Raw genomic sequence first — 24,107 nt, 5'->3', positions numbered from 1 at the left:
AGCTGGTGATTTGGTTTTTTATTATTTATTTTCCATTATTTTGGTTGTATTTGCTGAGAAATTTTTCAAACCTTCAGGAAATTTTAGTTTATGTGTGTTTCAGTTCCTAAAAGTGTTCACATGTGACCAGTTTTCAGAAGCACATGGTTGGCAGCAGACCACTGGCTTCAAATTTAATTACATCAGTCATGTTTCACTGCTTGATGCAGAAAAAGACTAACACTGCATTTTCTTACTTTGGCAACATCCTCTCAGAGGATAAACAAACTTCGAGATCTGTTCTAGTTACATCTTCTGGATAAATTTTAAAAATTGCATGAAATATCATTTCATAATGTGGGATTTTTTATTGGTTGGCCTATGGAAAGTGAATACATAAATGCACAGTACACAAATAAGAGCAAGCACTGTGATACGGCCAGTGATCAGCACAGATTCGGTGATCATTGTAGCTGAGATTCTCAAAAAAATCAGGCAGCACAATGTGTTTAATGAATGAACAAGTCATTGGGAATTTTGACTAGATCCTTTAATTTAAATGTCTCTGCCCTAAATTTTAAAGTGGAGGTAGGAAATGGACAAAGTAGCTATGAAGACAAAGAAATGTATTTTTTTGTTACAGTATTTTTAGCATAATATGTTCTATTTACTACCTGAACATCCTGTGGAACCATACATTGGATATAATGGATAATTATCTGCCAGATACATTAATTTCTGTGATGGGTACTGTTACCTAAATTAAATCTCTAATTTTTCAAGCTTTAAGTGTATATAAATATATATTAAATATATTTACTTATGTATTTATATATAAGTACATACAGAGAAATACATACCTAGAGATCAAGAAATACATAATTTTAAAATGCAGTCTAATTAAAACCACAAGATGGCACAAGTATGGGGAAATTATTGCTACTGGATTTGAACTGTCTAATCATTGCAATACATGAATGTAAAAAATAAGTCTGCTCTGAAAAATAATGAAGACAGTGGAACATACAGTACAATTCCCCTTGGTGTCATACTACAGTCATCTAAAACTCTGTAATTCAAACAATATAGAAAACCAGATACCCACTATTTTAGCCTGCATGTTTCACTGCAGAGTAAGCAAATAGGTCACTTTCATACTGTCTGTTAAAACTGTGGTCATCTCTGATTTTCTGCACTTCTTGTACAGTTAGTTAGAGGCAGAATGCTCTTTATCACAGCATCAAAGATGTTATTTTTAGTTTTCTTCCTGTACTCTTTGTCCTCCAATGGGCTACAGACACAATAATTTTTGTTTACTATTTTTATTCCATCATCTGATTGACCTTTATCACACACCCTCCTGTTTAGTACACTAGGTTGATATTTCTGAGAGCTGGACCCTGAAAGTCTACCATGCTTGAAGCAATGTATTCTGTCTAGCAGCCTCCTTTCATTTTCCCATTATGCAGAAATCTGGTTGCATTTATTAGGGTCCTGACTACAAATTTCTGTTCATATATCTTAAAATCCTTATACATGGAAACAAAGTGGATGTAGAATTTTCTTGTAAAAAATAATTTTTATGACTAACATGGAAATATTTTATGATTAAAGTTTAATCACCAAACCCAGTAATAGACGAGATGAATATTTACAGAAAACTCATTTGTGATATTCTGTCAATGAAAAGAGCTCTGAAATGGTTGCAGGTATAACTTTCTTCAGTCTAAGCCACTTCAGTATGTGAAAGGTGATTTAAAGATACCCACCATGACAAGAGCACTCCAATAAATTACAGAGCTAATTCATTTACTTGGCTGTGCTTTGTCCTGTTTTGCAAGGCCAGAATTGTGACAGTAGGGCAAAAGGTGAAAGGATCATTGGAGGCCAAATGAGTACAGCATTAGCTTAAATTAAATATTTTTTTGGAGAGGATGCAAAAGTCAAAGCAAAAAAATCCCAACCCACAAGCCAAAACTACTACATTAATGTAGGCAATACCACTTACTGACAGTGAGAGGGTCTTTCTTGTTCTGAAAGATGCACCCAATTTCAGAAGCTGAGTTTTAGGGTAACAGTTTTGACATTAACAAGTGGTATGTGCCATAAATTATCTGTGTACTTTTGCATCACTAGCTATTCTTTTCCCTGGTTCTGCTCTGCATTACGTGAGGAAATTAAGGGCTCCAAGTACAGTCATTTTATTCCTGTGCCTCTTGCAGAGCCACAGCCTGCTGATGCGGGGTGCCTCACCTGGCACCGACAGACAATGTGAAATGTATTCTCCCCATTTTTGAATCCCATGTTGTAAAGAATTTGACCCAAACCAAACAGCCTTGCCCTTCCACACACCAGGCAAGTGGGACCTCTTTCTTCTCATGTGTTAGCTGTACACGATAGACCTGTTATAAGATATCCTACTCAGGCTATTGAGCTGTGTCAAACAGTAATTTGCTGAAAGCAGTATCTGCAGAATCAGGTCCTGTATAGCTTTATTGACTTGAAATGAGGTATTTGTGAGATAAGGTTCAAATGGACTACTGCAGTGTGTAAGTCTTCACCTAAATGCCAAGAAACTCTGAGCCAGAGCAGAGAGCTAGTGATTTGTTGCACATGGATTTCTATCTGTTTCCTCAGCTTTGTTTCTGACTAGTCAGAATGTTATTACTATGGCAAGTTGTAGGTTAATCTACACAACAATTAAAAGGCAGAACAAAAGGAGAATAAATTCTCTACCAACAAAATTAAAGCATGTTAATATGGCATAAGGCCTGGTGATAGTATGGTGGCCTAGAAATACCATCTTGGGGAAATGTTAAAGGAACTATTCCACTAAGTGTTTTCTAGATCTCATTTAACCTACCTCACAAAAAAATGTTTAAAGTATCTCTTAGTTATTTTAATTAGTATACTTTTTATTTTATCATTTCTACTGGCTACTCAAATTAATTTTCTCAAACTTTCACAAACATTCACCAGCATATTGCTGTTGTACACTACTACTGTGACTTTTCACAGTACTGGAGTTTCTACTAAGCTAACAGACACTTTAAGGTCATCAAGAGGTAGTGGAGAAATGTTTATAATAGTGACAACTGTTTGGTACACCATTATATCACATAGCACAGTCCAAGGAGATATCACAAGTAATGTAATTTCTAGTAATACATATCTGTGCTTTTCTGATTAAAAGTAATTTTCTTCAGTGTGTTCCTGGTTAAAGATTAATTCATCTGATAGATTTCTAAGACATTGTCAGTGTTTTCATTTGTGTATATATAAAATTGAAATTTTTACAAAACTTTTTTTTTTTTTTAAGCCACCAGAAGTTACAGTGTGTCTTACTGATACTGAAAGTTTGATAAAAAGATGGATTGTAAAATGATCCAGATTTGCCTCTCTGATTCTAATTAATCCTTTGGCTAATGGTATATATTTTTAAAAATCTATTTATGTAATATTTCTTATAGGACAAATTAATTGCTGGAGTAAATTAAAACACCACTTGTTTCAACAGAGCTGCAACCGAACTGCTGTGTACATTGCTTTTTTAATCCTTCCTTGAAAAAATAGAACCAAAGTGAACAACCTCCCGCATATAATCTTGCAATTAAAAAAACACACCCACCCACCCACCCACCCACCCAACCAAAAATATTCTCCCCAAGGCTTATTTTGTTTCAGAGTGGGATATTATCAAGTAGATTTTTTTTCACAACAGCCGGGTACACACTAGGTTGCTATTATTGTCTAGTCAGGTGCTGAAGAACTGCAGAAAATGGAACAAACAAAATTTCACTCTGAACTCCTAAGAAGGTGTAATCTGAAATATGCTATAAACCCTCCTTCACCATTGTCTTCGGGGTTTGATAAGAGGGGAATCTATTCTGGTGACTGTAGCCTCTCTCAGTATAGCTTTCTATACTGAATTTCCAGACAGGCTGATGAACTTCAAGAGAGCATCTGAAAAAAAAATTTTTGGGAATCTCATTTAGAAACTTCCTCTTTCTCATTCCTGAGATAAATGCCTAGAATTTCTGAGATAATTATCCTGAGTTAAATTCCTGGAAATTCCTTTAACAGAAAAGTTAAAGTAGCTTGTGTTGAACCATGTTGTTCAGTGGAACCTGTCTAAAAGATTTAAGTAATTAGCAAAGTGAGGGAGTCTTGACCATCATGCCAATGACAGTTCTCCTTGAGGGAACAGGACTTCAGTCAGTTCCTGGGGTCAGCCTTTCCCCGTTGTGAAAAGAAATATGTAAATTTTACATAACATCAGGAATCATGCAGGCCCTTCATATCCTGAAAGCAGACTGACAGGTTGGGAGGGAAAGCCTTCAATCCGTTGAGTTTACGCTACTCTTGTATCAAGGGTACAAGATGTTTGGTGGATTTAATTGTAGAAGCTGTGTCTTAAAACATTGTTTTCAGTTGTTGAAGACAGCTGTGAAGAGCTTAGGCCATTTGTGGTGAAGCATTTTTCCTTTGTAGTGGAATAATGATCACTACAGACCTCATAGAACATTAGACCATGTAAAGGCTTCACTGAAGTACTAATCGATGCAGGACTTTTGGGAACTCTATGTCAAACATTCATGTCCTTTGCACACTTATGTATGCTAATGAGGACAGGGGGATGGTGCATGGTGTGCAGACCTATCCGAAAGTGAGTAATGATGGTAAGGGTAGTGAGCACAGGGTAGCCTACCACTAGTAATGTTGAGGACATGACATAAACACAATGACATCTTGGTAAAAGATTCTGACTGACTAAAGACTGGAATGCAATTTGCAACTTGTTTTGATCAGGGTAAACTCTTTGTTTGGTTAACGTAACCTCTTATTTTGGTCACTTTATAAAATGACAGCTAAAATTGTTTCTTTGTACTGGGTATATATGTTGATGATTTTTCAGGGTTACTGCCTCGTCAGAGTGAGGATGGAAGTCCTGTGCCTTGCTGACAAGAAATCAAATGTGCAGTCCCAAACTGATCTCTAGATCTTGCTGTTTGGAATAAGAACAATGGCAGTGCTTCCTGTATGTTGGCGCTGTGACAAGGTCTCCAAATCTGACACTACTGGGCTAATATTTTTATTTATTTATTTATTTTTAAGTCATGTACAATTACTGAAATAATTAGGAAGGGAGAACTCTGACAACATCCAGGTACTTCTTTGTCAATACAGATTTAGTGAGGGACTCAACTGTTGCAATTGTCTTATTTTTTAGTGAGTGAAATCAAAAGGTCATGCTGATGTTTGTCCAAGTAATAACATTACACCCCAAACCAACAGAAAAAGTAGCTGGGATACTGCATTTGGTCAAATTCCCTAAACCAAACAGACATGTAGATGTAAAATTTTGGGTTAACTGAAGCAACAAATTGCACAGCTCTATGTTCTTCCATAATGAATCTCTTATTGCACAACTATATGGTCTACATAAATAAACCTCCGGCCTCGAACTGGACTTTGCTTGTCAGCTTGAAACCTTCTGGCAATGGGAAGAATCAGTCTCTGCCCAGAGGAAATGCTGTGGTTCTCATGTTCATTGGTAATACTTTCTCTTGAAGAAGCACATAAATCTCAACACAGTGGCTTCTTGCAATGAAATACAAGCATTGGAAAGGATTGGACAGTTTCTCTGTTGTTTAGAGGTAGGTAAGGTACTTCAGTGAAATCTTTCAAACTGTTTCTCTCCCTCTTACTTTCTCTGGGGTAGCTCTCTTCCCTAGGGAGAATCCTTCACGGTTAACTGGAACAGATTAGAAAACCATCTCTAGACAAATCTTTTCTATCCATTATATTTCCATCCAAAATTTGATTCAATAAACTGTGCCTATTTCCAATTTGTATGCATCAGCATAGCTCTTCCTGAAATTACATTGAGAATATTTAATAAAATTAAATGTTTAATGTCCACACAGCAATGAATTAGAATGATCAAGTTTATCTGTGAAATGTCAACAAATTTAGCAGGGAAAGAACATTTGCTAGATTTACTAAGATTGTGTTACTCACAGAATGATGAAGTGGTAGCAGTTAATGCAAGTGTATTCTCTCTGTCTATGCCAGCACAATTGATTTGGGCAGAATATACCTGCATTCATCCTTGTTCCAGGACTGCAGCAGTGTTATAGAATAGAAAGGGCTCATTTATTTAGAACCCACTTACATAAAAAGGTCTCAATTCTCAGCTCTGTAAACTGGCACACCTTGAAGTCTAATTTCAGTGAAGCTAGTCTTTCACCCACTGAATCTTTGGTTTAAAGCTGCTTACTTCTTAACAGAAAATCTCCCCTATAAAGGGCAGCACCACCAGCAGCCTTCTTTGAGCTAGCTCTGGGACATTTTATAAAACTTGCAAGAGATAAGGCACACATGTTTTGCTATCCTACATAAGAATATTAAATACAAAATTTCAGTTTATTCTGAGAAATCCCATTCTTTCATTAGGTGCTATTATAGAAAAAAAAAAAAGAATACTAGCCAAGTTCTAACTTCAACTGAAGTCTGAAAAGCCCCAGTGTATAACCAATGAGAATCTGACCCCAGAAGGATTATTATTAAGACCATGGCATAACTGTCTAATAGTTAGGTGGGCTTTTCAGGAAAATTATGTTCTTAGGTACACCATTTATATACCTGAATGACTTCCTCAGTATGAATGTAGTAGTGTTAGTGATTGCATTGCTGCACAGTAAGTAAAGCTCTTTAGAGTCTTTCCTCTGTCAATGCAAATCTTTTGGCCACTGTGTAGATGTGGGCTCTTTGGACATGTCTACATGCTGAGTACATCTGTGCAGCACAGGATCCAGGTACTAACAGATGTCCCAGAGGTGCAATCATCACGTCAGTGAAGGCATCGCACTGCACTTTTCAGTGTTCTTTTTTTCTCAATTGCTTTGAGAGAAGTGCTGAGCGAAGATGGTTGTACTGGTTTTGATTTTGGAGCTGATTTATCTCACATGGGTGCAGGTATCTCTGCACAGTCCCCACTGTGTTCCTTAGACCTACTCTAAATGACCTGGAGCCTTTGAACAAAAGTCATACACCTTCTTGCATCCAATTCTTCTACCTTTCCTGAAGAGAAATGTTCAGAGGACTCAAGTTTTGGTTTAGCAGGTGCCTAGTGGCTAACTGCACAAAGAATCTCATGATCACAGTTACAGTTCAGGTCTTCTGAGGCCTGTAATACTCCAAACAAAGGCATGCTGTTGCGTATTCATAACCTATGGTACAGGAAGAGTGGCAGAGAAAAGGGTAGAATTAGCTTGCATAAATGGCATATTTTTTTAAGTTTTTCTTAATTTTTAAAGCACTCATTTTCTTAAATAAACATGATTATGAAAATATTCTAGGTTAGCATTCCTTCTTTCTTTTAGAGAAAACAAATACTATGTATTCTTTCTATGTTGAGCACTATAATAACACACATCCTACATAGTGGGTCATTTAAATGAACAGCAAGCCTTCAAACTACACTGAAAAGGCTGTTATGTTTCAAGCAGGGAACATTTTTATTATGGCCACATTTCTGACATCCTACAGGATACATATACTTTTTTTCTTCTTTCTCGATCTCAGACCAACCGGCAACCTGCTGGAATAAGTGGGCATCTCTGAGATACCCACAATCATTTAAGAATACAGGTACCTCATCTTTTTGAGGCTGGAATGTTTTGTACTGAGGGAAAACTGTATTTTGTACTCAGGAACAGTAGAATGAATTGCATGTGGGAAGCCTCATCATATATAATCAGTGATCCACAGTTTCATTCAGAGCAAACAGCTACTAATGGCATTATCCAGCACAGTGAGAAGGGATTTGTGTAACAGGGCTTCCCAAAAGTATTAATGAAGCAGTGAAGAGAGGTGGCAACTCAATATTTTCTGTTTGTGTTTGATTTTTTTTTATGTTTGGGACCTTGACACAGCCTTGACTGCTTCCCTCTTGCTTTGAAATGAGCCTGACCATTTTTCCTGTAGCTATGCTAGGACTTCAACTGATGGTAGTCATACCCCACATCTTTAATCTGTTTGTTTAGATTTTTTTTTTTTTTTGGTGTGTCTATCACCTAAAAAGGAAAACAAGCACATCTGGAGATTCATAAAAATGCATATTTTTAATGCTACTAAACATAAGTGTAGATGTCTAGGCATCAAAATGAGAACATAAACATTTTTGTTAATCTTCCCATGTGACTCAGACTGTGTCTTTATTGCCCACTGATGTGCATCATACAGATATCCAGGACTGCTATCCATAACCTGCTGTAATTCTGGAAGCTGTCTAGTCAAAGGGACTCAAATTATATTCAAAAAAATTTGCCTGTGCCCATGCAGCCACAGTAAGACTGCTTCTACCCCCCTGGCTAGCAGTGAAGAAGTATTATCAGAGTCCAGTGAAAATCAGTGAAATTTATGCCTGCAAATGATCCAAGTACTTTTAAATACCTTGATCCATGAGCCCACGGCCGGTGGACGTAACTATCAGGACAGGCTAGTGTCCAGAAAGCTCTGCTAAGACTAAGTAGAATCTTTTCTTAGCCTTGTTACTGGTAGACTATATGACCTTAGACATGTGAATTCACCTCTCCAGACCTCAGCTCTACCTACTGAAGTACAGTGATAACTATCTGCCCTTGAATTATGATCTGACATTTACTTGGGAAAGGTTTAATATTCCTCTTATTATTCATGTTTAAGGGTAGGTGAAGAACATGCAAATTCTGCCTATAACATATTCAAGCATGAGCTGTATTCTAGAAGCAGAAGGTCTATAGGTTCAGTTACTTGGAATAATGTTCAGAAGGGTAAATAACTTCTGCCTTCCTCCAAATTAATGGAATTTCTGCCAAGAAATTTTGCTTACCTAAAACAGCCATTTGGAAGACTGCTCCCAATTCCTTGGCCAACACTGTTTCCAAAGTGTCTGAATTTTGTAATGTCCACTGAACAACCTTCGCTTTGCATTCTCTAAGGCAATTAGTAATTAACAAAGAAAATTAAGTAAGGATTTTACTGATTCGTTTGCCAGATCAAGCTATTTAACATGATAAATCAGATGAAAAGAGTTAAGTGTATCATGTTGTTCTTTTCCACTGTAGTAATTCCCTGGTTTTCTGTGGCTAACAAGTTTCATTCCATATCATATATTTTTAAGGATATGCAAAGCCATTGGGAAGAGAGGCTATCCTTGTAAGGAGGATAAATATGTCTGATCTACTGGCTTCTGCAGTGAGTCCACAGTGATAGAATGAACATGAAGCAAAGACAATTGGTGATGAGGTGTTGTTGATGCCATGGTATTTTGTATAGCTCTGCATATATGAATGTATCCAGATGTCAGCAAAGGTCTTTATAAAGTTAAGACATGTAATAGAGGAATATATATCAAGAACTGAAAAGTCACCAAAAAGTAAAGGGCAGATAGAAATATGCCCATTGTTTACGTGGAACCCCAATGAAAACTTGTCAAAGTTGTGACAAGGTGAAATCTGACAGTAATATTATCAACAGGCTTTCTTGTTCCCATTATTTACTCAGTTTTCATATCTGAAAATGAATGCAACCTTTTTGCCTGGTTGGTTGACACAGGATATCTTGGAGAGGAGGACACAGATCCCTGTAACACATGGTGCCACTAGGCTGCTGCCACTGATGGTACAAGCCTTCCTGATCAATGTCAGGAAGAGGATGTGTGAAAAGGATAGTCTGCTCAGCTTTCACTCTAACAAGCTGTGTCAGCTAAGCAAGCTGCCCTACAGAAGTGGAGGAGAACACAATTTGATTTCTGTGCAAGGTTGTCAGAGCTGCCATCCTAGCCTGCGTGTCCCAGTCACCCTGGGGAGAGTTCTGCAGACTCAGCCAGCCTTGCTGGAGTGCAGGCAGGTGGCTGTGGCATTCACTGCTCCTCCTTTAACCTTGACAGGTAAAGAAGAATTTCAGTGTTAATCAGGTAAAAGGCAGTGTTTCTCCCAGCTAAGACGGAGAAACCTGTTAAATCCTCAGTTATTCCTGACAAGGTGATGGAACACTTCTTGTTAAAACATTGCCAGAGATACCTAAGATCTCTGTAATGACAGAAATGCTGATGAGAGGACTGAATCAACAGAGTAAAGGGCTGATGCAGTGGGACAGAGAAAGTGAAGCAGATCAGTTTATCGCTGCATTACATTCCAGTGAAAAAGCAACAGACATGCTCTTAAACTTGCTTCACGTCAAATGTCTTATTTAGGAATTAGGTTCTGATTGGTATCGGTACCAAAAGGTTTGTACACTGTGTCAAATAATGCTGTAGCATTTAACATTTCATGACAGAGAAAACCAGCTCTCCTAAGACCTAAACTTAAAGACCATAGGGCTCTCAACTTAGCAGATACTCATTGGCAGATACATGGCTATACTCCCACCTGTGAACATCCTAAAGAAAGAGGTGAATAACAACAGTGCACATGTCTGCATACAACAGCAGCATGGAAAGTAGTGGAAAGGATTCTTGCTACACAAACTCTCTGCTTCAAATCTAGTTGGTAGAAGTGAGAGGTAATAATAGACTTAGCACAGGGTCAGGCGGAGAGTATGAAAAAGTCCTGCTGGTACTCTGTGTATACTGCATTATCCAACGAACTGCTGAAAATGTGTGAATTTTGTGTACCTACACTACAGGTCTTCTAAGCCAAACACCATTCCTGTTCTTCATGTCTAAACAAAAATTATCTATTGTCTCCTGTATTGTTATCCTCATTCTACTCTTTATATGGAAAAAAGTTCAATAGCAATTGGGAGCAACAATCTAGCAAATGATAGAGGGCTCTTTTCTGCTCACTACTTATATCTGACTGTTGCTGCAGTTGAGGGATTTGAGTACAAATTATATCTGTGATGTCAAGTCAACTGGTAATGAAAGTTTCCATTTTAGTTAGGCAGCAATAAGGTCTGAAGAGAAAATTGGAAATTGTGACTGCATAAATAAAACTGATGTCATTGGCAAAGGGTGTAATACACTGTCTATAACTAAAAAAGCAAGACCTTTCTTGAAATGTTTGATGTGACCCATATGTTTGATACAGAATTCTTATAGCTAACACTTCAACCAGTTAGCCTTAAAGACAGAAAGTAATAACAAGTTTCAGACTCTGTTGTTTATCAACAAATGAGCAGTTCATGAGCAAGGATATTATGTGGTATTGAAAGTGCAAAAGTCATATGATTGTATGAAATCATATAATTGTAGAATCATTTAGGTTGGAAAAGACCCTTAAGATCATCAAGTCCAACTGTTATCTCATCATTGCCAAGTCTACCATGAAACCATGTCCCTAAGTGAGGAGAATCACGGACTCTGTCAACTCTATAAGAGTCAGAAATCAAAATCCCTTTATTGCCGATACAAGTGCATTTACAAATCTTCCCAGTAACTGATCACACATAAACAGAAGGCTTGATTGGTTGCATGCACTCTTCACACACTGTTCACACGCCTAAGAATAACATTTTATTGGTTATTACCCCCTGTCCATAATACACCAGACAATTCATTGGCTACAAGTTAGTTACTGCTATCCTAAAGCCTATTGGTTAATTAAATCTTACAAACACAAACACAATATTCTATACACTTTTAGCTCAAGGTAGAAAACTTTCCACTCTTTAAGAAAAGATCAGATGTTTCCCATCAACCATAGCCCGGCATGTTTTCTTCAGGCAGATCTCAGCATCCTTATCTTGTTTTTCTACATTCCCACTTGTTACTTCCAAGGCTTTCGGCTGACGAAGGTCAAGATGTCCCCATCATTCACCAGATGTACAGCGCTCTCAGTTCTTCCTCCTCTTTTTGCATCCCTTCTGCAATGCAGCTAAAGTCTTGCTCTTGTCTGACATGGCCATTGTCCTCCAAAAACAATCCCACACCTAAGCACCACATCTCATATCTACACGTCTTTCAAATAACTCGAGGGATAGTGACTCAACCACTTCCCTGGGCACCTTGTTCAGTGCTGGACAACCCTTTTGGTGAAGAAATTTTTCCTAATACCCTATCTAAACCTCCCCAGCACAACTCAAGGCCGTTTCCTCTTGCCCTATCACTTGTTACTTGGAAAAAGAGACCAACCTCCACCTCACTACAACCTCCTTTCAGGTAATTGTAGAGAGTGATAAGGTCTCCCCTCAGCCTCCTTTTTTCCAGGCTATACAACCCCTGTTCTCTCAGCTGCTCCTCATAAGACTTATTCTCTAGACCCTTCACCAGCTTTGTTGCCCTTCTTTGGACATGCTCCAACACCTCTGTGTCTTTCTTGTAATAAGAGGCCCAAAACAGAACACCGTATACAAGATGCAGCCTTACCAGTGCCAAGTACAGGGGGACGACCACTTCCCCAGTCCTGCTGGCCACACTATTTCTGATACAAGCCAGGATGATGGCTCATATTCAGCCAGCTGTCAATCAAGACCCCCAGGTCCTTTTCTGCAGGCCACTCTCCAGCCACTCTTCCCCAAGCCTGGAGCTTTGCATGGGGTTGTTGTGATCCAAGTGTAGGACCCAGCAACTGAGCCTTGTTGAACCTCATACAATTGGCCTTGGCCCATTCATCCAGTCTGCCAATGTCTTCTGTTGTAATTGATATTAATAATAACAGATGATAATTTTTATATTTATATATATGTGTTCTGTACATTTACAGTGTTGTAAAATTAATGAAGTTAATGTATTAATGGTAAATAATGTTATCTTTTTATACAGCGAGACTTAGTTTCTGTCTGGTAATAGCAAATTAAAGGCTATTTTGAAGGATACTGTGTAAAACAGTTATAACTCTTTTACCAATCACTCAGTCTTTGTGTGCCTGTTAATGGTTTACACTTAAGAGCTGCTGTAAAACCCTAATGGGGTTGCCCTCCTTTTAAGGGGTACAAGAAAAATGGATGCATTAAAAAATGAAGGATTGCACAGTTAAAGTGGCTGGGTTTTTTCCTTTTTTAAGTTTCATTTTCAGGTGAATGCAATCAGCTTGTATAATGCCTGAATTTTGCAGGCATTATGCTCATATGAATTTAAGTCTTTGACTACCTAAAATACCATTTGTCCTCCTGCGAGCTGTGATTATGTTTGTAATAGCTGGTCTGTCTTTGCTGATTCTCAGTCCCATGTAAATGTTGAAAAAAAGAGTAATCCCAGTTCTGAAATTCTGCTTATTCTTTGTTTTCACTGGTGTCTAAATACTTGGTAGAAAAAACATTTATACACAGTAATATATTGGCACCCATGAATAGTACAATTAAGATCAATGAATGACTCTACTGGTTAATGTCATTCATCTACATTTATGAATTCACAAGTTTCTTAACCTTCCTCCTTCACAGAGGTGGTTTCCTTCAGTATGCCTGGATGACTATGGGTCAAATACAGTGTGGGATTTAGTGTGAATATTGATCAGTAAATGGAAAGACTGTTCTTAATATGTTAATTTATATCCAGTATATTGTGTGATGGATGCTTATACAAATTAGCAAAGATAGAAATATTCTGTTTTGCTGTAAAGGATTCTTAACAGTTTTGAAATGTCACAAATTCTTCTTAATAAATTATTGTTTAGGGACTTGTAGCACTGCATAGTCACTTTTGTTCTGTGCAATTTGTTGCTGTTGCATCACTACTTTGTGTGTGCCTGTGTTTGTGCATGATTTAGTGAGGTGCATCTCTGGAGAAAGAGGAAAAAGGCTGGTTAAATGTCACCCTTTTTTTGCTCCTTACACCGAATAAATTTTGGCTTTCTGTTCTTCTTTGGTTATTATAAATGTTATCAGTATATTTTTTTAAAAAAGATCATGTTAAATACTGAGCAGTGCTACAGTCTCTTCCCATTTCACAGAAAATCAGCTTAAATGCATTAGCTACAAATTTTCAGTGACAGTAACACTCTTCCCTGTGTACCTGGACAGATATTAGAGAATGGAGTTAATAGCCTATCTCATTCAATCAGCTTTATGGTATCTGACCTCCCAGAAGCTAGCGAGAATTAAGTCCTGCCTTGCTTTCTCTGTAAATCAACAGCAAACCCCTGCTTGCTCAAAAGTGTTCAGGTGCAAGCCCTGGTGTTATGACCCTCATATGGATAATGAGTTAAAAATATCTTTTTGTGCCATTCCCTTCACCAGGAACTTGGTAAAAACTTGGAAACTTTTGGTTCAGAGTAATGCAGCAAATAGTGGAAACTGCAGGTCAACAGTGTGTCTAAAGGCAGCTATGGTAATCATATTGCAGGTTTGAGTAAGAAAGCCTGGGCTGCAATCCAATGAAATCTAAAGAACAAAATTATACTCTATGGGATCTGACAATATTTTCTCCAAACTACCAATTCTGTCTACAGTCTATAGGAGTGACATGTCTTGCAATTTTGCTGGAGTATCTGTTTTCTTTTACTTCACACTAAGACCTAGGCAGGGTTTTATTTCAACAATTTTAATTTTAAAAAGAATTTATTTTTAACTTCTGTGTGCAACACAATGTTGCCTTACAAAGTGATGAACTAAAAGACCGCAGTTAGCAATATCAGTATTTCATCTAACTACTCACAGGGCTTGAAAATATTACAGCATCAGACACCCCACTCCAGAAGAATTGCAGTTTGAGCTTTCTTCAACACATTTCACAGAGCAACTCTGGCTGTCAGATGAGGCTTTACTGTTAAAACATATTAGATAAGGATCCATTTTTCTAACCCCAATTGAATTAAAATCAGGAGGTAGTCTGGAGTCACTTCAACACAAAGTGTTGAATTCTTGAGTTCAAGAAGAATTTGGCCCCATCATCCATGGCATTGGTGTAGACCAGTAACTGCCTGATACACTACATATGAGTTTTGATCACATTAGCTTTATAAATAAGATGTAATTCTACCAGAAATAGTCACATGTTCCAGTGCATTGTAAATGGACTTTGATGCACATAGCCAAATTGTAAAAGTAAGGTAAATAATTTGATTATTATAATTCCAAAATTATATGCAGTAGTGTCTTGCTAGTTACCTACTTTTTTGAGTTTTTCAGGTCAAAGCAGAGTGCAGGCACTAAAAAAAAACATTAAAATTTTATGCTTCATTTATGAAATGGTGGAAATTGCCTAAGATTCAAATGCAGTGCACAAGTACAAAATACAGCCTTTGTGATAACCCATCCTATAGCTAAAGTCATACCATATTCACAGAGTAGGAATGTAATTACTGCACCAAGTTAGCTGATCTACTGCTGACCATCAGCTGTCTTGGAAAAGCACTCTTAATAGTAATTTGTTCTTAAGATTAATTTCTTCATATTGGATGAAAATTCCTGTAAATCTTTCTGAAAAAAAAAAAAAAAAAAACAACAGTGTGCTAAGATCTTCTGTGATATCCTACATACTGCTGAAAACGACAACTCATTAGCTCATTTTGGAGCACAACTCAGAAATACAGTATGGGAAGATAATAAAGTATTACCATAGATTTATGATAACTATTAGCCATATTTAAGGATGGTTGTAGGGAAGGACTAGATTTCTTTAAGTCATTTCATAGCTACGACAGTAGCTGTCCAAGTATGCAAGAGAAGAGGTATGCATTTTAGCCAGGGTGTGATTTAATGAAAAAATTCCAGAGAAACAGAGGTTAACAGGAAGAAAACCATCCCAGAAAAGGCAAAACTGAGTTTAGTCCTTGCTCTCTGCTGGCTACTCTCTGTCAAGATTATATTCTGCCTTGCAGTGAGAAAATCTTTGCAAGTGAGCAAATGTTTTGCACCTTATACTTTTACAGGGAACCTGAAGACTTTCTCATTTTCCCATGCTGTACATGGGCCATGGATTGAATTTTGACTCAGAAGCTGTGCTTTCAGTGCACATACAGGTTTGTGCTAAATGTGCATTCACGCTTTAAGCAGCTCATATTTTGCTAACTAAGGAGATCTCTTGTTCCTTAAATGCCCTTTCCAGCTCGGGATGCAGCACAGAAACCTAACAATCAAGTAGCTTGCCTCAGACTTTTTCTTTGTGAGGCAGGCTTGCAATAGAAATAGTCTCACAGGGCTTTGTGCCCTTGAGTTCTGCACTTTCCCTTCCACTTGGCAACACATGAGGCATACTGGTACATATTTTGGAGTTGTAGAGCAGAGGTCCTTGGTCCCCCTGGGAGAAGGGCAATTCTTCACTGTGAACAGACCCTCCCCACCCTGCTCCATATTAACATCAGCATTCAGAACAACGCAACATCCCTGCAGCTTAGGACAGGAAAATCTTTATCCTGATGTGCCACTGCTGGCCCACATGGGACTGAACTGCGTTGAGGGATACTCTGCTGGGACCACATGTGAATAATCTGTATTTATGATGAGGTGTGGCACACCTGGGATTTTGGAAGTCTGCCTTGTCTGGCACACCTGAACAACCCCATTGAAAGCAGCAGCGTTACAGAACCATTGCTGAGGGTAGGAACTGCCATGCTAGTTTTCATCAGAGATAGGAAGGGAAATCCCATACAACTATCCTTTAGTGTATTATAGTGTGGTGATCCAGTACTGTGCTTCTGCTCAGAAAAATCGCATAGTGATTTCAATGGGAGAGAGTCCAGGTGTAAGATGTGGCACCAGACCTTGTGACTTGGTGCAGGTATGTATCTGTGACCTGTAAATGCAAGATTTCAGTTCTTTTGACAAGTAAGGAAAAAATTACAACAGGCCATACTGATACTTGTAATTGAATTAAATTCAGCTTTAGAAAGAATCAGGATTTTGAAAAGGTTTAAAAGTTTGAGCATTTATCCTGTTGGGATAGGGTTCAAGAACTAAAAACTCCTAGACTTGTAATGTAGACTGAGTGAGTCACAGTTGTTCCAAATCATAACTCTAAAGGTGATCAGGTACTTCTAGTATTTTTAAGAAAAAATAAAAGGTATATATAAAATAAGGACACATTCACACAGGACTGAGATCTATTACCTTTGAAAATTACTGAGAAACCATATTGTCTGTAGCTACAGAAGAACTTGCAGACTCTTTGAATAAGTGGGGCCAGATTCTGCGCTCATGCTACCGTAGGACAGTACTGGGAAACAGCCCTGGCTAAATCCTTGTAAACTCTATAGCTTAAACTTTGCTGTATTGAAGTAATTACAATATCTTCAGTTTTTGGCTTCTGGATACTAATTAACCACGTCTCCAAGATACTGCTGAGAAGTGGTGACAAAACCAAAGGCAGGTCTTTGCTTCCAGGTGCTAGGAGCAGGCCCGTGGCTGGGAGAGGCATGTGGTTTGATCCACAGCTTGCTGCCTGGGAGCCTGTAGAAACAGGGGTCAGGATTAATCTGTACCAGAAGTGCACATTAGTGCAAATTATTTCTTGGAGGCATATTGGCCAGGTACTCATGTATCCTAATACATTTATACTTCTGTAAGACACACATGTAGAGGAGAAACCTTTTAATTTCTGTGTTCAGCAAAATGTTAACAAGATGAATGAATCTTTCCTAAAACCAAGCAAAACAAACCCATCCTTTACCAATAGTGGCACTTAACAAATTGTAAAAGATGTTGGGAGCTAGATGCTCGACCCGTGCTTCTCTCAGCAGTGACAGCAAGCCTAAAAATTGAGCACTTTTCATGCTGCTGTGCCAGGGTGCTGGATGCCACTCGTCCTCTACAGGGCAGCTGCTCCTCAGGATCAGCACAGAGCCTTTCTATGTCACAACTCAACCCAACTATGTGTTGCAAGCTTAGAGAAACTGTGGTGCTATGTGGCCCTGCTCCTGGGTTATGAAGGTAGCATCCCCCTACACCTTCCCTGGGGGATTCACAAAGAGACCCTATATTTATACTTCCTTTTTGCAACGGGATTCCAAACATCTCTAGTGGGCCCTACTTCTAGTCTAGAAAGAAAAGCTCTGAGTATTTCTAGGACTAGCTTTAAATTTGAACAGCTGACGGACTCATTAGATCTTGCCTTTGGATTTTTCACAAAAAAAATCACCAATAAAGGTGGAAAAAAACAAGGCATTTTCTTAATTTATGTTTACCCATAAAACTCAAGAATCCTATTTTACACGGCTGTCAGAAAAAAAAAAAAAATTCTTCCTGTTTCAGGTAGAGTGAAATTTGAAATTTTGAGAGGCTGTGTGGGACAAAAGCTATTTTTATGGCATGCTTTTTATATGTGATGCCTACAGTATTGTTGGGAATAAATACTAGACCTAAGGGATGAATTTCTCAGCTGGTATAAATCAGCACAGCCGACTGATCTGAATAGGGCTACGGTGGTTTATGTCCGTTGGGGATTAGCCCCACACAGGCTTTGTAAGATTTCTAAAGTTAAAGAAACAGGCTTGCTCTGTGTTCAGGTGCTGAAAGAAAGGGGCAGTTATGAGCACAGATTAATGTAAACCACAGCATTAAATGACAAACTACAGAATGTCTGGAGGGCTTAGAGGCTGATTGCAAAGATCTACTACTACATTTGTTGAGAAAGCCAGAAAATTGCAGCCTCTAGACACATACTTTTATATATATACGTATGTGTACGTACGTGTTCCGCAGTTCCTCAGTAGGTGGCAGTTAAAAGCCCAGATGAGATCTGCAGTCGCCATTTAGGCAGCGGCACCAGCAGAGGCTGGAGTCAGTCCATCCCTAGAAGCCGGCGGAGAGGGCGAGCGGCTGCGGCCGAGCCCACCCGCGACCACGGGCCCGCGGGCGCTGGGGCGCGGAGCCCCCCACCCTCCCACCCACCCTCCCGCGGGGCGCGGAGCAGGGGCCGGCCCGGCAGCGGCCGCCGCCGGCGCCGGGGACAGCAGCCCCCCGTGTCGCGACAGGGGCTCCGTTCTGGCGGAGGAAACCCGGGGCAGGGCGGGTGAACAGCTGCTGCGATGACAGGCGGAGACTGAGGAGCGTTTGGAGCTTTCTGTCCTGACACAGGTAAATTTTTCCGCGTTGTTTTCCTGCATCATCCCCTACAATACACACAGCTTTGCACTGAGATGAGGGGTCTTTATTTCCTTCGGCCAAAATCCACAGCGCTTACTCGGGCAAAATTTCCGCTGAAGTCAATAGAGTTTTGCGTGAGTTATGACTCCAAGATTTGATCTAAGCATCTATTTTATGTACGGAACATGGCATGCTAGAAGCTGGGGCTGGCAAGGAAGCCAGAGGCCGGTCATATGCATACTGACCTGTTAAACAACATAATTTTTCTGTGTGCTGGGATGCTAGCAACATCTTCATAACCTTTTTTTTTTTTTTGAAGTGTCTTTCATTAAAACTTAATGTGCTGAATTTTGCCCTAGCTTGTACTGCTGCCATTGCAGTGTTTTAAAGACAGATTAAATGTTTTAAGCAACAAAAAAAGAAAGTTACATTTTAACTTATATGATGAAAGAATACAAAAAATGTTGAGTCTGTATAAAATAATACCAGGTGTTGCTTTCTTTGAAACAAATAAAACTTTGCAGCATTCCACTGACAGGTGGGCAATATTTTATTTGTTCAGTAGACTGAGCCTCTCCCAATTGAAGGAAAGAAAACAAATCATGAAAGGCCATTCTTGAGTGTCTGTGAGTGACTGAATTCAGATTTGATGATACTTCCTCTCTTGCTATCTTCCCCATGAAATATGGGATGCTTTCTATGCTGCAGCACTCAGTCACAGCGGGGTGAGCCCAGAATGGAACAAGATTTGATGTATTTTATTTTTAAAGCATTTTCTGAATGTCTTGTTTTCATGAGTACTTAGTCATACATGGATACATAGATGCCTTTTTATCAATGCATGCACGTATATGTATGTAATGTGTGCATCCCCATACCTTTCCATGTAAACAAAGCTGTTGCCACTGATTGCTGTTACACCTTTGCCAGGGTTTACAGTTTACTGTATCTGGAATGTTTGTAGGTCTCACAGTTTTTAATTCTGGGTCAGAGGCTATTTTGGCTTCCCCTTTAACACCCCCTCACAGCCCCCTTCTTTTACTTTTCTGACTGGTGGACTTCCCTGATGTTCAGCAGCTGTCCCCCGGAATCCCGCTGTGCTTACGAAATGCATCAGTGCCCAATTCTCACAGAAGGGCATCTGTGCCATTGTTCAGGGGCTATGAAATGGGGTATCACCTCCGGGTTTTATGCTCTCTCTCACACTGCGCGCCACATTTCTGAGGCTCTTGCATGAAGAACTGTCCAAACTTGGACTCATGGAAGTGGGAATAGAGAAGAACAAGTGGGTATAAATAGGCTGTGAACACACTTAGGCTGGAAGGCTTCAAACCATTAGAGCAGCAAGCTTCCCTTACATTCTTGTTGAAGTGATTCAAAGAAAGGGCTCTAAATGCTTTTCAGTTGGAACTTGATGGAAGGGATTATGTGAAATGTTTCCTACAACGACAAATAGTTGGATTTTATAATCCAGAAGGTCTCTTTCAGCCCTAATACCATTCATGCTTTTCACTTGAAGTTGCCTGCATTAAAAAGTCTCTTTACAACACAGTTTTCCACACATCTCACAGCAGAGACAAATGAAAGTACATTTTCCTCTTCTAGGTTGTGCTGCACACCAGCAGACACATAAGGTCTGATAGCCATCAGGCTGAATAATAAATATCCCTTTCTCACAGTGTAGAGCAGCACTCTTTGGAAGATGATTTGAGTTCAGAGGCATGGCTCCTTCTGGGCAAGTGATCAAGATTATATGGCACTGCAGCCTCTGTAGTACCAATAAAAATAGCGGATAGTATGTAAACTGATAATGCTGAAGTTGTTACTAGCCCTGTTTCTAGTTTCCTTTGAGGATCACCTGGTAATTTTCTTCTGTGCTAACCAACAAACCTGCCCATGTAAACATCCCACCATCATGTGTGAGAAAACAAAGACTCACATTTTCATTGTGACAGAGTGTGTGCTATTGCCTTAATCGTAGCTTGTCTTAAAAACCCGCAATAAACAGTATTCTGGTTCAAAGATGCTCCCACAGAATGATGGCATTCAATTCCATATTCCCTTTTCCTCTCTTTATAACCCAATTTTGGTTTTGTTTTTGGTTTGGTTTGGTTTGTTTGTTTTTTTTTTTTTTTGTTTTGTTTTGTTTTGTTTTGGTTTGGTTTGGTTTGGTTTGGTTTGGTTTGGTTTGGTTTTTTTATGTCTTTGATTTGATTTACATACTACATTGGATTGCTTTCAATTCATAGTGTACCTCAGTAACTATTTCTGTGATATATAATCAGCTTCATTTGAATGTTCCAGCTCCCACACTGCGTGTGAATATCAGGCCATTTGTACACTTAAACTGAAACAGTATTCAATGTGGGAGATTTGGTTTGGTATGTAGGACCAATTCCAAATGTTTGTTACTTTCCCCTTAATACTTTGTATTACTAGGCCTAATTGAGCAATTATCAGTATTACACAGAGGAAGAAAAATGGCAATTCTTGTGAAACATGAATACCTAATTTTAGCAGTATTACTTTCCCTTTTAAATGAACAAGTTCTTTAAATGTATTAGGGGGGGGAAAATAATGGAAAATATTTTCCATTTATTATTTTTTACTTTCCACCCAAAAAAGGTTTCTAAGTGTCAACAGATACTTTCACTACATTCTTATTGTTGCAAAAAAATGAAAATGTTCATTAACTTATCCTGCCTTGCCGTTGGAAAGACAGTGGAAAAGCTACATCGAGTGACAATGAAACTGTACATACGAATTTAAACAAAACATACTTTATTTTTCCTTTCTGAGAAAACAAATACTGATTTGTTTTCAACAACAAAATATTACTACTCTATAATTCTTGAAATGAGTATCAGAGGAAGACAAGAGCAAAATGTCAAAAAGGGTGTGCTAGGTCTGTGACAAATGTGCTTTTCCACTCACATGAGGTCAGGAGCACCTCCTCTCAAACACATAAATTTGAGTTGAATGAGATGGAAATCAGTGTCTGATTTCTGTGACTGTGCAGGGCTGCAGTATTCTACGGCAGCAAAATGGAATCACCCTTGCTCTGGTTGCATGTGATGGAATTGGTTTTAGTTAAATATGAGTGTCACTGAAGTCATGACAGCCTTTTAGCATCCTTTTTTAAAGTAAAGCAGCCATATGAGAAGAGCAAATCCATTCCTGGACTGCAGATGTTTCCTTTCCAAAATGTCCAGTAGTTGTGACTTAATTTGAAGCTAAGAAAAGGAGAGTTACCTTCTTTTATTTATTTTTATTTAATTTGATTTCTTTTTATGTTCTTCCCTGAAAATCTGGACTGACAGTTTTTATCTGTTCTGAAAAAAGTTAGTAATTTAAATAATCAAATACTGGTTACCATAAATAGCTAAAATATTGCTGTAAACCCAACTAAAAAAACCATTAGTTTTCCCAATTTGTTCACTCAAACATTAAAACGATACCATGTGCTACTGAGAAAGTATTTTTCAATCTTTAGAACATAGTTTTTACAATTTTGTTTACTGCTAAGAGGAAAATAAACATGAATTGAGAATAGACTTCTCTAAATGCTAAACCTACCTTTCTCACTTCAGAAAAGAAAGTACTGAAATCTGGGATAGCGATGAAGATTCGTATGAAATCGCTTTTCTGTTTAAAAAGTAAAAAAGTTTCAGTAAGGAAAGCAGTTTTATGAAAGTCCTGAGGTGCAGATTTGCAAATTAATTCTTAAAGAAAATACACTTTACAGTATAAAGAAAAATAAATAAAAATTTTCCCCCCAAGCCAGGTTATGATAAATTTCATATCATAAACAGGAAATAGCTCCTTATGAACATTTAGAAACTCCTATCACAAAGCTGTCATTCCTGTCTCATACCCCACAGTTACACTTAAATTGCTGGTTTTCAAACCCTTCTGATTTGCAGAAAAATAGTGGAAGCACAGGCTTCTTACTAGTTTCTGGAAGCATATCAACAATGGGATTGCATTACTTAATTACTTGTCAGGGGTCCTTCGGGGTCCTGAAACCCACTGCATTAACCTATTCACAAGTTACTGCCCAAGTTTTACCAGTTGTAAAATGGATTATATTGGCTGATAGGTTTTTTGGAGGACTTACCATGCACGGCTCAGACAGCGAAACATACTGATATTCTCAGTGTAAACCACGTTGTTTTGAATGGGGTATTGTTTGGGCTGTGGAAGATTATCAGAAATGTTCCAGTGGTCAGGATAGCAATGAAGCTATCATTTCCAGCCTGGCAAGGAAAATTAATTATAGAAATTACATTCGTAAGTCAGAAGCCCTCAACCTTTTAAGAATTCTGTTTCTGTAGAAGATTCGTGCAAATAGTCTCAAAATAACATTAAGGAATTGAAGACTACAATGGAAAGGCAAAAGGGCCACTGGTCTTTGCACAGTTTCCTCTGCTGAATGGAAACCAGTCTTCCACAGACACATGGTTCTTCTGGGTAAATACAGACATTTGTATGGAACTAGCTTATTGCCCATGCTTGTTATTGTGAATCTCACAATATATGGAATTTAACATCCAAAGCCTCTAGAGTCAAACGATTATTTGGCAAATTCTCCTTCTTGTGTTTGTTTGTTGTTTTTGTTTTGTTTTGTTTTGTTTGTTTGTTTGTTTGTTTTTTGTTAGTGTTTTGCATGTTTCTAACTTTCTCCATTTAGGAAAGCTTAAAAGCCACACCTTTTTCCATAAGACGGAGAACAAAAAGTCACCTGTTTCGACTAGTGGATATCTGGAGAAGTGGAAATTCACTACAGTACGTAAAGTTTTGGCTAACTGACAAAAAGAGTATTCTGCTGTTAAAAAAACAGAGGGGCTGAAAGGTCAGACTGAGTCTCTAATACTGCATTTGTATGAGTGACGAATTTCAGTTAATCTACCCAACGGCATAATGTCCTACGTGTTGAAAGGTGAACATACAACATTGTAAGCTGATCTTCCTTCTTCTCTCAGGTAAATTAAATCTGTTGAAAACTGAGAAAAAACTACAGTGTTTGGTCTGGTAAACTGGGCAGAAAATTCAAAAAATCAGCCCCATGGGAAGTTAAATACAGTGCTGTTATCTTGACTTTTTTATTTCTATATGTGAATTCACTAATACATACACATACATACACTACACATACACAAAGGCTTCTGAGTCATTTCTTG

The 24,107-nt window shown here is 38.4% G+C and overlaps 1 protein-coding gene across 6 annotated transcripts in view; it reads left to right on the top strand.

Annotated features, from left to right (window-relative positions):
• The window catches only part of DIRAS2 (DIRAS family GTPase 2), a 50,716-nt gene that overhangs the window by 12,334 nt on the left and 14,275 nt on the right, over positions 1–24,107 (top strand). For 2 of the 6 annotated variants that reach the window (XM_033008927.2, XM_033008921.2), the window contains exons 1-2: positions 18,582–18,918; positions 23,586–23,712. The exons of 1 other annotated variant lie outside the window; for it this stretch is intronic. The gene's annotated coding sequence lies outside the window, so the exon portion shown is untranslated. Of the gene's footprint in view, positions 1–18,581; positions 18,919–23,585; positions 23,713–24,107 lie in introns of those variants that run through there. 3 more of the 6 variants (XM_033008924.2, XM_033008925.2, XM_033008922.2) reach the window with 2 other exon arrangements.

Source organism: Tyto alba, unplaced genomic scaffold, assembly GCF_018691265.1.
Source record: "Tyto alba isolate M040663 unplaced genomic scaffold, T.alba_DEE_v4.0 Super-Scaffold_13, whole genome shotgun sequence".
Lineage (NCBI taxonomy): Eukaryota > Metazoa > Chordata > Aves > Strigiformes > Tytonidae > Tyto > Tyto alba.
This window is presented reverse-complemented; position numbering and strand designations above follow the sequence as displayed.